An 11,702-nucleotide genomic window follows, 5' to 3' on the forward strand; every position below is an offset into this window, starting at 1 on the left:
AGAGAGCTTGCTTCCTTCACTTTGCTCTCTACCAGGTGAGGACACAATGAGAAGTCTGCAGTCTGTAACTCAGAAGAGGGCTTTCCCTAGAACCCAGCCAGGCTGGCACCCTGATATTGATTGGACTTCCAGCCTCCAGAACTGTTAGAAATAAACTTCTGTTATTTATAAGCCACCCAGTCTATGGCACTTGGTTATAGCAACCTGAACTAAGATACCTCTCAAACTATCAATCAAACCTAAGGTCACAATAAAAATCTTTCAAACACAAAACAACTCATGAAATTTCTCCCATGCATTTTTTTCCCCTCAGAAAGCTACTAGAAGAGGCACTTCATTAAAGAGAGTAAACCAAGAAAGAGGAAAACATGGCAACTAGGAAACATGAGAGCCTACAGGAGAGGAGTAGAAGGAATTTTCAGGATATGGGTGAAAGGTGAGCTCAGGACAATAGCTGTACTGTGGCCTAGAGGGCAACCAGCTCAGCCTGCAGCAGGAAGCTGGATGACTCTGGGGGGAGGGGAGGAGTTCCAAGAAAAAGATGAAATTGATAGAATCCTCAATATGTCTGAAGGAACTGAGAAGAGATGTACACCTTTGGCAGAGAGCTTGGGGACCAATGAATGCTGGGTAAATGGAAAATGAAGCAAGGAAAATAAAGTCTAGGAAAGAGCAAGGCAATTATTGATTCCAAAGAAGAGGAAAAAGCCCAAGAAAGAGAATATATTTATAGTAAAACTGGTTACATGTCAATGCCTGTTAAAAAGAAACAACAGGCCTCAAACAGCAGTCACTGTGCTAAGTCACACCAAGACTTAATACCTAACCTATTCAATAATTGCTGTTTTAGCGTCTCCTGGAAGGTTTTAAAACCATTAAGTCTGAAATTTTCTGGTTGGCACTAGTGAGGTAATCTGCCTAAAACCCCCTGCCTTCCCCTTAGGGAAGGTGACCTTCCCTGAAATAATCTGCTCTTGTAATTTCCTTGTCCAACCCTCTTTCTGCTATAGAAACCTTCCATTTTGCACAACTCCTCTCTGCTTGCCAGATGAGACGCTGCCTGACTCATGAGTCATTTAATAAAGCCAATTAGACCTTCAGACTTATTCAGTTGACTTTTGTTTTTTAACACACCAAATAGCAACAGAATCCATACTTATAACTATATTAGGAGGATGGGGAAGGAGAGTATATGCATATATGTATATGGGTAAGTATATATGTATAGTTGGGATCTGGGTGATAACAGAGCGAAAACCTCTTCTTTGTAGTAGAAAGTCATCAGTTTGTATTCAACCAAAAAAACAAATATGTCATTATTGGCATTTTATTTTAAAATATGAAGGTTAATACTAAAAGAACGGATAAGAGTGTTAGAAGGTTGGGGGGAGGTGCCGGGAGGAAGCGTGGACAGGAAGCAAAGGGTGGGTAGAGTAAGGCTGATTTCATTTAAGGCCTTATACTTATTTTAAAGAAATAGCTTTTTTTTTTTAAAGTAAACCTACAGGATTTCGATATTAAAGCAAAGGCACAGAGGCATGAGTGTGCAGGGCAAGCATGGGTAGGAAACAAAATAATCCAGAGAAATTGGAAATTTAGATGGAGGTCAACTGAAAGGGGCACTCAGGGCTCTGCAGAGGAATTTTGAATTCATTGTCTGTGCTGTGGGTACCCCTAGAAGGTGGGGGAGTGGAGATGCTATGTGTGGGAGAGTATATTTTGGAGGGGTTTGAGAGGGCCGAAAAAAAAAAAAAGAGAGAGCCAAGACACCAAAAACTGAAAGGCAAGAAGACTACTTAGAAAATATTTTAATTGATAAGTATTTAAATTGTATTCTATTGCTATTTGGTGTTTTCTTTTAATTTTTAAATTTTATTTACTTTTTTATACAGCAGGTTCTTATTAGTTATCCATTTTATACATATTAGTGTATATATGTCAAGCCCAATCTCCTGCTATTTGGCATGTTAAAAACCAAAAATCGACTGAATAAATTTGAAGGTCTAATTGGCTTTATTAAATGACTCATGAGTTGGGCAGCATCTCATCTGGCTATTAAAATATCAGTTAAAGTATTTCCTTTAGTCTGAGGGAACTAAGGCACCTTGGGTGGGAGTGGAAGGGATTGGATATACGAGAAATACTCCAGGTGGAGCTGACAGGATTTGCGTTACTGATATGATATGGAGCAAGGAGAAAAGAAAGTTTAGAAGGACTTGGGTTTTTCCAAAATTTAGTTTGTCCAATGTCAATTGTCCTTCTCATTCCTGCGTTTGCTCCAAAGTTTGATCTTTAAGAAAATAAGGCACTGAGTTTGGCCAGAAGCAAACAAAATGCTTCCACTGGTTGGATCTACCTACATTATCACAGGGTCATTATGAAGTCCCAAGGATGTGAAAGTGCTTGTTACACTGTACAAATACTGGTGATTCTATCATAGCCATTATTATTTTCTAAAGAATCTGACTCAACTTCTAAGGGCAATGCCGAATGAAAAGTTCCAAAAAACATTTTGAGCAATGTCAGGAATATTAAACACTGATACATATTGCCAACATGTATCAGCAGGCTTCAAAATGGGCATATCTTTCACTGTGACGTTATTTTATTATATATTACATTATATATGGGTGTAGTGGGTTGGATGATGCCCTCCAAAGATATGTCCATATCCTATTCCCTAGAACCTGTAAATCTTACCTTATATGGAATTAGGGTCTTTACAGATGTTATTGTTACAGATCTAGAGAGGCAGACATCATCCTGGATTATCTGGGTGGGTCCTAAATGCAATGACAAATGTCCAAAGGGAGCCTGACCCTGTCTTTTGGACTTCTGGCCTCCAGAACTCTGAGAGAATAAATTTCTGTTGATTTAAGCCACTAAATTTGTGATAATTTATTAGGGCAGAAATAGGAACCTAGTATAATTGGTAGTATTACATTACCTAAATGTCCTAAAATAGCTAATTACTAAATGTCTTATATATAGGATTAGATGTTTGGTTTCTTTCTTTCTTTTTTTAAAAAATAAATAACAATTAATTTATTTATTTTTGGCTGCGTTGGGTCTTCGTTGCTGCATGGGCTTTCTCTAGTTGTGGTGAGTGGGGGCTATTCTTCTTTGTGGTTCTTGGGCTTCTCATTGTGGTGGCTTTTTGTGGCAGAGCACAGGCTCTAGGTGAGCAGGCTTCAGTATCTGTGGCACACGGGCTCAGTAGTTGTGGCTCTCGGGCTCTAGAGCACAGGCTCCGTAGTTGTAGCACACGGGCTTAGTTGCTCCGCGGCATGTGGGATCTTCCTGGACGAGGGATTGAACACGTGTCCCCTGCATTGGCAGGGGGATTCCCAACACTGCGCAGCCTGGGAAGTCCCAGATGTTTGGTTTCAAGGAAAAGAAACCATACAAGCTAACTCAAGCAAAACAGGATTACTCTAAGAATGCCAAGCTCAAGGAATCTATGGAAAACTAACCAAGCATCAACACAACCTAGTAACTCACAGAGTACTGCTTTCCTGTCCAGTGGCCAAGTCAGCCATGGGAATTCCTCTTCCAAATTCCCAAGAAAGGGCTTGGAGTGACCCAGCCTGCTGTATTTGCTATTCACTCTTGGCCCAATCAATTTTCTGGGGGTCTTCAAGCAATTTGTAATTTGTTTGTCCTTTCTACTAAATAGGTTTCTGCTGTGGCTTTTAAGTCTCAAAAAAATTAATATGGGGCTTCCCTGGTGGCACAATGGTTGAGAGTCCGCCTGCCGATGCAGGGGACAAGGGTTCGTGCCCCGGTCCGGGAAGATCCCACATGCCGTGGAGCGGAGGGGTCTGTGAGCCATGGCCACTGAGCCTGCGTGTCCGGAGCCTATGCTCCGCAACGGGAGAGGCCACAACAGTGAGAGGCCCGCGTACTGCAAAAAAAAAAAAAAAATTAATATACTTTTCCTTGAAAGTTTGCATTATTTTTTAAATTGTGGTAAATATACATAACATAAAATTTACCACTTTAACCATTTTAAAGTATACAATTCAGTGACATTTAGTACACAGTGTTGTGCAACCATCACCATTGTCTAGGTCCAGAACATTTTTATCATCTTGGAAGAAAACTCCTTACCCATTAAGCAACCACTCTTCATTTCCCCCTCCTGTCACCTCTGGTAATCACTGATCTGCTTTCTGCTTCTATGGACTTACTTTTTCTGAACGTTTCATATAAATGTGGCCTTTTGGTTCTGCCTTTTTTTTCACTGAACATAGTATTTTCAAGGCTTATCCATGTTGTAGCATATCCATGTAGCATATCCATGTAGCATTATCCATGTTGTAGCATAAAAGTATTTTATCCCTTTTTAAAGCCAAATACTATTCCATTGTATGGATATACCACATCTTGTTTATCGAGCCATCAGTTGATGGACATCTGGGTTGTTTCCATCTTTTGGCTATTGTGAATAGTTCTGCTATGAATATTTGTGTACAAGTTTTTGTTTGAGCACCTGTTTTCAGTTCTTTGGGATATATACCCAGGAGTGGGTTTGCTGAGTTATGTGGTAATCATACATTTATTGGAGAACCACCAAACTGTTTGTCACAGGGGATGCACCATTTTACATTCCCACTAGCAATGAAAGAGTCCTCCAATTTCTGTTTTCCATTTCCCAATTTCCATTTTCACCAGCACTTGTTTTCTGGGTTTTTGTTTGTTTTTGTGATTATATCCATCCTAGTGGGTGTGGTTTTGATTTGCATTTCCTAAGGACTGATGATGTTGAGCATCTTCTCATGTGCTTATTAGTCATTTACATGTCTTCTTTGGATGTCTATTTAAGTCCTTTGCCCATTTTTAAATAAGACTTTTTGTTGTTGAGTTGTAAGTATTCTTTATATATTCAGATACTAGGCCCTTATCAGATATACATTATTGTTTTTTTTTTTTTTTGGCTGTATGCAGGCCTCTCACTGTTGTGGCCTCTCCCATTGTGGAGCACGGGCTCCGGATGTGCAGGCTCAGCGGCCATGGCTCACGGGCCCAGCCACTCCGCGGCATGTGGGATCTTCCCAGACCGGGGCACGAACCCGTGTCCCCTGCATCGGCAGGCGGACTCTCAACCACTGCGCCACCAGGGAAGCCCCATTATTGGTTTTTAAATATGACTGCAGAAGCAAAATCTCTTGCCATTTTTTGGTCAGGGTATTCTCAAACAGAAAAAAATCAAGGCCCTTGTTTGTGCACACTCACTGCAGGTTAAACCCATATTTTAATAAGCATCTAAGAATACCCTATGTTCCTTCCTAATGATTCAGTAGTTACAGCTGTACAAGTGCTGTTTCTCATCTACTTTCCTATCAAATTCATCTCGGGGTGCCCCGGGGACAAGAAATGACATGTCTATTTCAACCTTTTGTGATTTTAGGTTATTCTGATTCCCCCTGCCCCCCCTTTTCTTTTTTGCCTTTTCTTCTTTTACCTGTTTTGAGATTATACTTCAAACTTTCTGTTTTTAACCACCTATCCATGTTTGGTTTAGAAAATTTAGTTTTTCAAAATTATTACACTATAAATAGGTAAGTCAAAAAATCAAGAAAACCAGGATCTCTGATATTTTTGTGTTTTCAGGGAACTGTCCACAGTGAGAAGTGGAACTAAATACAATCTAGTAAATAAAATAAAATAAAAGTAAATTTAAAAAATGAAATAATGATAGCAGGACAATGACCTGATTTGTGTGAGTTAATGATTTTTAAGTGATCAAAAGTTAAAAGTCAGGGGCTTCCCTGGTGGCGCAGTGGTTGAGAGCCAGCCTGCCAGCCAGGCCCAGGAAGATACTAGAGAGGTAGAAAGACAATTATGTTATAACACCAGTTCCTTCCCTTCTGAGAACCAGCTCCTTCCACATATGCCCAGCAGGTTGGGCTTCATTGTTTGTTTCCTTCTTTCAGCCCAGGCACTGAGTCATCTTTGTTCATAAATGTGCCTGAACTTCCTTTCTCGCTGAAGAAGGATGGTATGTTTTCTTTCCCTCACCCCCTTTCTAGGATGTCTAGTCCACACCCTTCTTCCAAGACCAGAACCCTCCCTCAGGAACTTACATCTTAGCTAACTTTCCTGCTCCAGGCTGCCAGCTGTCTTATACGTGACTGAAGAATTGTGCAATCCTAAGCCAAGAAATGGGAGGCAGGGAAGGTGAGAAATGGGGATTCTGTTTTTACAGCAGGATCTAGAGTTTCTGGAGGGCTGGGGCTCTGTGACAGAGACGGTCATTACTGCTGCAGCAACTGTCCCTTTAGGACAGCAGTTTTCAGAATGAGGTCAGAAACCCCTGAAGTCCCCAAGATCTTCCCTTTCCTAGCTACATGTCAGTGTGAGGCCAGATTTCAACCAAAACATACCGCAACAGATTGAACAGAGGAGCAGATTTGAGAATCCAGCTGCCTTCTATTAAGCCAGACACAAGAGACTTGCAAAAAAAGTAAATGCCACTCTTCTCGGTAACTTTTCTTTTGGAAATATAGCTGTGCTTTATACATACTACTGTATATAAAATAATCAACAAGGACCTACCGTATAACACAGGGAACTATGCTATGTACATATATATATATATATATATGAATCACTGTGCTGTACACCTGAAAGTAACACAATATTGTAAATCAACTATGCTTCAACAAAAAAAGGAAAAGAAAAAATAGCTGTTTTAAATAAAAATATTACTTATGCTAACATGGAGTATTTTCATTTTAAATAAATTAATAAATGTTTCAAATTTTTTGTGTTAATTTTAATACAAGTAATATTGACATAACCCATGTAAGGAGAGCTGCGTGGAGTCCTCAACAATTTTTAAAAGTGTAGAGGGGTTCTGAGATTTAAAAGTTTGAGAACTGCTGCTCTAGGGCCAATCTCGGCCCCCATGTGCGTTCTTTTTTGCTCTTCCCAAGGAACCTTACCAAGACCCACTGCTTCAACTACCACCTCCAAGCTGGTGACTGCCCTGGGCAGCACGCAAGCTCCTGGGTGCCACTCTGCAAAGACCCGGAGAGAAGGGAAGTAAGACTGCCCTGAGAGTTGGACTGAATAAATCCACACACAGAAGATGTGATGGACCATTCAGTCATTCAACAAATATTTATTGAGCACCTATCCTGTGCCATTTTATTTTATTATTATTATTTTTTAAATTTTTTAATTTTTTGTGGTACGCGGGCCTCTCACTGCTGTGGCCTCTCCCATTGTGGAGCACAGGCTCCGGACGCGCAGGCTCAGCGGCCATGGCTCACGGGCTCAGCCACTCTGCGGCATGTGGGATCCTCCCGGACCGGGGCACAAACCCGCGTCCCCTGCATCGGCAGGCGGGCCCTCAACCACTGCGCCACCAGGGAAGCCCCATGTGCTATTTTAGATGCTGCAGTTACAGTAGCAAGCAAAACAGAAAATCCCTGAATGTTCTACTGGGGGTATATAGGGAGAACATAAAAAAGAGTATAATGGGAAATCGAGCCATATGTAGAAATAATACTAGAAATTATTTGTAAGAGCTTGATTTCATGAAGTTTGGGGAATAATCCGAAATTCCAGGTTTCTTTCCCTACAAGATTCCCAAAGGTCATATTCAGACAACAGACGATGATAAAGGAAAGCAATGTGACAAAGATATGTATGTGGGGTGTATGTATGTGTTTTCTTCTATCCCATAAATTATGTTTCCCCAGGAGCCATTCTGCTAGTACAGTTCTGGGAAGTAGGTGTTTATAGATTTCTTCTTGGTGAGGAGGTAGATATGATGCAAGAAAAGTTCCTGCCAGCCACGGGAGTGGGGGAAGGAGCAGAACCAGGAGAGCAGACCTTAGGATTGGCAGCTCGAGGGCAAGACCAGACTAGCATCCTTGCAACACAGGTTGGTGACAATCCAGAGGAGAAGAGCCATCATGGGGTGCCTGAACTTTGTAACATCTTCCCTCTAGACACCGTCTCCAGGAGGAATGGAAAAAAGGGAGAGAAACAGCTCTGATAGAGAGTTGTTACCTGGGATAATACTCTCTTTCATTAGAAGAGTGAGATACTTTCATTGGTGATTTTAAGCTCCATCTCCAACATTTTCTTTGCACGTCTGAGATATGTGTGATCAAAATTCGATCTGGCTGTGTTAACCTTTTATTGTTGCTGGGCTTGTAAGTGAAATCCTGGGGCAGGGAACTCCGGCAATAGTGACCCCATTAGACCCTGCCTTCTCCTTAAGCCTTAACCCAGATGTAACGACCAGTTGGTCACATGGGAGACAGGAAGTTGAAGCGAAGAGATGCCAGAAGGAAAAGAGAACAGGTTGGACAGGTCTTTTCTCCAGAAGGAAATGGGAACCATTTTCTCTGCCACTTAGGCCACCTGGAAGGAAGAAGCAGAGAGAGATCTGACCACTTACCACTTACAGCATGCACACAAGAAAGAGAAGAGAGGAGACTTCCCTGGTGGTCCAGCGGTTAAGAATCCACCTTCCAATGCAGGGGACGTGGGTTCGCTCCCTGGTCGAGCAACAAAGCTCGCGTGCTACCACTACTGAGCCCACACATGCCACAACTAGAGAGAAGCCAGCGCGCCACAACGGAAGATCCTGTGTGCCTCAACTAAGACATAACACAGCCAAATAAATAAATATTTTTTACAAAATTTTTTTAAAAAAAGAAAGAGAAGAGAGGGCTAAGAGAAAAACAATGTGTGTGTGTGTGTGTGTGTCAGGGGTGGGGTGGTGGGTCTCCTTCCATGCTGACCTTCAGACAAGATAAAGAAGAAAGGGAGAGAGCCCCTCTCTCCTGTGGCGCAATCCCTAACCCATCAGATTGCGGTCTCCTCTTTGGAGGGGGAATGAAAGCAAGGACCAAGAAAGAGCCTGAGTAGACTCCCTTCTCATGCCCAAACTGTAGCATCCCTGAAAGTCAGACATTTTAAGTAGGCCTATCGAATGAGACTCAAGAAAAGAAATTGAAGTCCTACGCTAAGCAAGGAGCAAAGTCAGGGTTTGAATCCAGGTTTGCCTATTTGCAGTTGCCAGTGATCCATGCTGCTGCCCCCCTAAGCTCCACCCCACCCCACCACAATCAGAACATGATTGGTTAGTGTAGGTAGTCTTTCTTGTATCTTGCTGTCCTGTGTCCTTCCCCACCCTGGGATATTAGGTGAAATTACTGATTCAGAAGGACCACACCTATAGGCATTATTTATTCATCCAGCTAATGTTTATTGAGCTTGAGGACTTTTCTCAGTTCTGAGGCCTGAAACCGCTTCTGTGATCCAGTTCCCTGAAATGTGATATGCAGTGGAATGGATCCAGCCACAGGAGGACAGCAGGCTGAAACGTCAGGAGGTGGAGGATGAGAGGAGAAAGAAGAGCCACATTCGCCAGCCCTAAAGGAGCTGCCATTCCTGGCTGTGAGCAGGACACAGGGACCGTGTTGTTTACAGGAAATGAGATTGTGGTGATGAGGCCTCCCTCTGCTGTGTGGTTTCTCCTTGACAGCTTTGCTGTTTCTCCTTGACTGTTTGCTGTGCTGATGGAATCTTGTCCCATGGATAGATTGTGCCTTTTTTAAAATTTATTTTTTGGGAGTTCCCTAGTGGCCTGGTTAGGATTCCGGGCTTTCCCAGCTGAGGCCTGGGTGCAATCCATGGTTGGGGAACTCTGTCTGGCACAGCCAAAAAAAGAAAAGAAAAAGAAAAGAAAAAAATATTTTTAAAAGCTGAGAGGCAGCTCCTGTGTTCCCAAACATTCCCCAAGCCATTTGAATCACCTTCTTTCAACTCTCTTTGAGGTGCCTACACAAAATGACCCGGATGTCAGCTGTTAAAAGACAAACGGAGGCATATAAAACATTTTAAGAGTTTATTTAAGCAGAAATCAGTTGGAATCAGGCAATGCCAAACTGGAAGTCGTCAGGAGCACTCCACCAATAGGAGCTAGGGGAAAGACTTACGAGAGAAGGTGGATGCAAAGCAAGGAAATTATTTGATTGGCTATAGCTTAAGTGCCTGCCTTATATGGGAAAACCTGCTTGGCTGTTTGTGATTGGCAGTCCTGAGTTTCGCTTTCTTCACCGTGAGGTATTTATAGGCTCGGGTTTGGGTCTGTTTACGCCTCTAAGGCATTAGGACCCCCTCAGTGTAACAGCGTCCTTGCTTAGTTGAACACTGCATAGACCAGTACTTGTCTGTACAACTAACCCTAGCACAGAACTGGTTATCCACAGCAAAATTTATTTAGTTATGTATTTATTATTTAAAGTTTATTTTAGAATATTTAGGAGGCAGTATAGCAGGGTGATAAAATGGCAAGAGGCCCTGATGTTGGACCATCTAGGTGAAGTGAGTCCCAGTGACTGCATTTACCAGCTCTGCTTTGTTTGACCCCCTCTGCTTTGTTTTTCTTGTATGTAAAATGGGGATAATAATAGCTTCTTCAGAGTTGAGAGGAAGTAAATGAGCCAGTTACTACCCAGTAGATAATAAATGACACTCAGTAAATGTCAGTTTCATCTTATTAGTTTTTAAGCTTCTTCCCTCTTCTTTTCGTCCATTAGCACCGTTAAGCCATTTACTTCTTTTTCTTTTTTTAAAAAAATACCTATTCTGATTACAGAATTAATACATATTAGTAAAAGATTCAGAGAATACATAAAAAGATAAAAGAGGAAATAGAAATTACCCACTAATCCCAGGCCTAAGAGATATAACCGCTTTGAAAATGACTCTCAAGAAATCTAATTACTAGCATTTCTGAGAAATGCCTGAAATTTCCACTATTTGGTTTTATGGAAAGAAAAATCTCATTCGTACCAAGCTGCTATTTCTCTTCCCTAGACTGCCTTAGTGTGAATCTGTACACGAGTAGGTGGACTTTTATTCACCATGTACAATTTTCTTCGCCAAAAGAAATCAATGAATTATCCTCAATATCCACTCTGTTCTCCTCTGACAGCCTCAGAGGAATCCATCGTTATACTTTTCCCATCTCCATGTGTTAGCGTTGTCATCTGAGGAATAGGGACAGCGAGAACTTGACAGGGCTCCTGGCCCATGTGTTTCACTCGGGGACACCTCCCCAGATGCCGGAGGTCCCCTCTGGGGCTGGAATTAGAAGCTGGATCACCTGGTGTCCAGGCCGGTGCCCTTCCCACTACACCGTGCAGCTGTGCAAGGCTGGACTCAGAGAGTCTGCCCATGTGTGGGTGATTTCCCACCTCTGAAGTCACCGGGTCTGTGTGGGAGAGGCTGTTTTTAAAAATTAAAGCACAGCCTCTGAACCCTGAAGAGGGTGGTTGGCAAGGTAGATCTCCTAGGGGCTGGGGGGCCCTCCCTCTCAGAAAAGGCAGGGAAGAGGGCCTGAGGCTGAGGAAGGACTTTAACTAGAAAACACAGTATTACAGAGTAACAGGGCAAACCCCACAGAACCACAGAAACAAGTATACAAGTTGATACTGGGTGGTATGTGTACATAGCTAGATTGGGTAATATATCTTTAAAAGAAACTCTAGTTTTTGTGTTTGTTTGTTTTTTGAGGGAAAAAACCCCACAAAGTCGTCTTGTTTGAAAAATGTTATTAAGTAGGTGTTTTCTTTCTCTAAAGTGAATATCAAAGGTCTAGATTTCAGTTAGACATAAATCCTTTTAGAAAGATTTTCAGCACCGATTATTTCAATAATAACAAAAGAGAAATG

This window comes from Neophocaena asiaeorientalis, unplaced genomic scaffold (assembly GCF_003031525.2).
Source record: "Neophocaena asiaeorientalis asiaeorientalis breed wild unplaced genomic scaffold, Neophocaena_asiaeorientalis_V1.1 scaffold161, whole genome shotgun sequence".
In the NCBI taxonomy this organism is placed as follows: domain Eukaryota; kingdom Metazoa; phylum Chordata; class Mammalia; order Artiodactyla; family Phocoenidae; genus Neophocaena; species Neophocaena asiaeorientalis.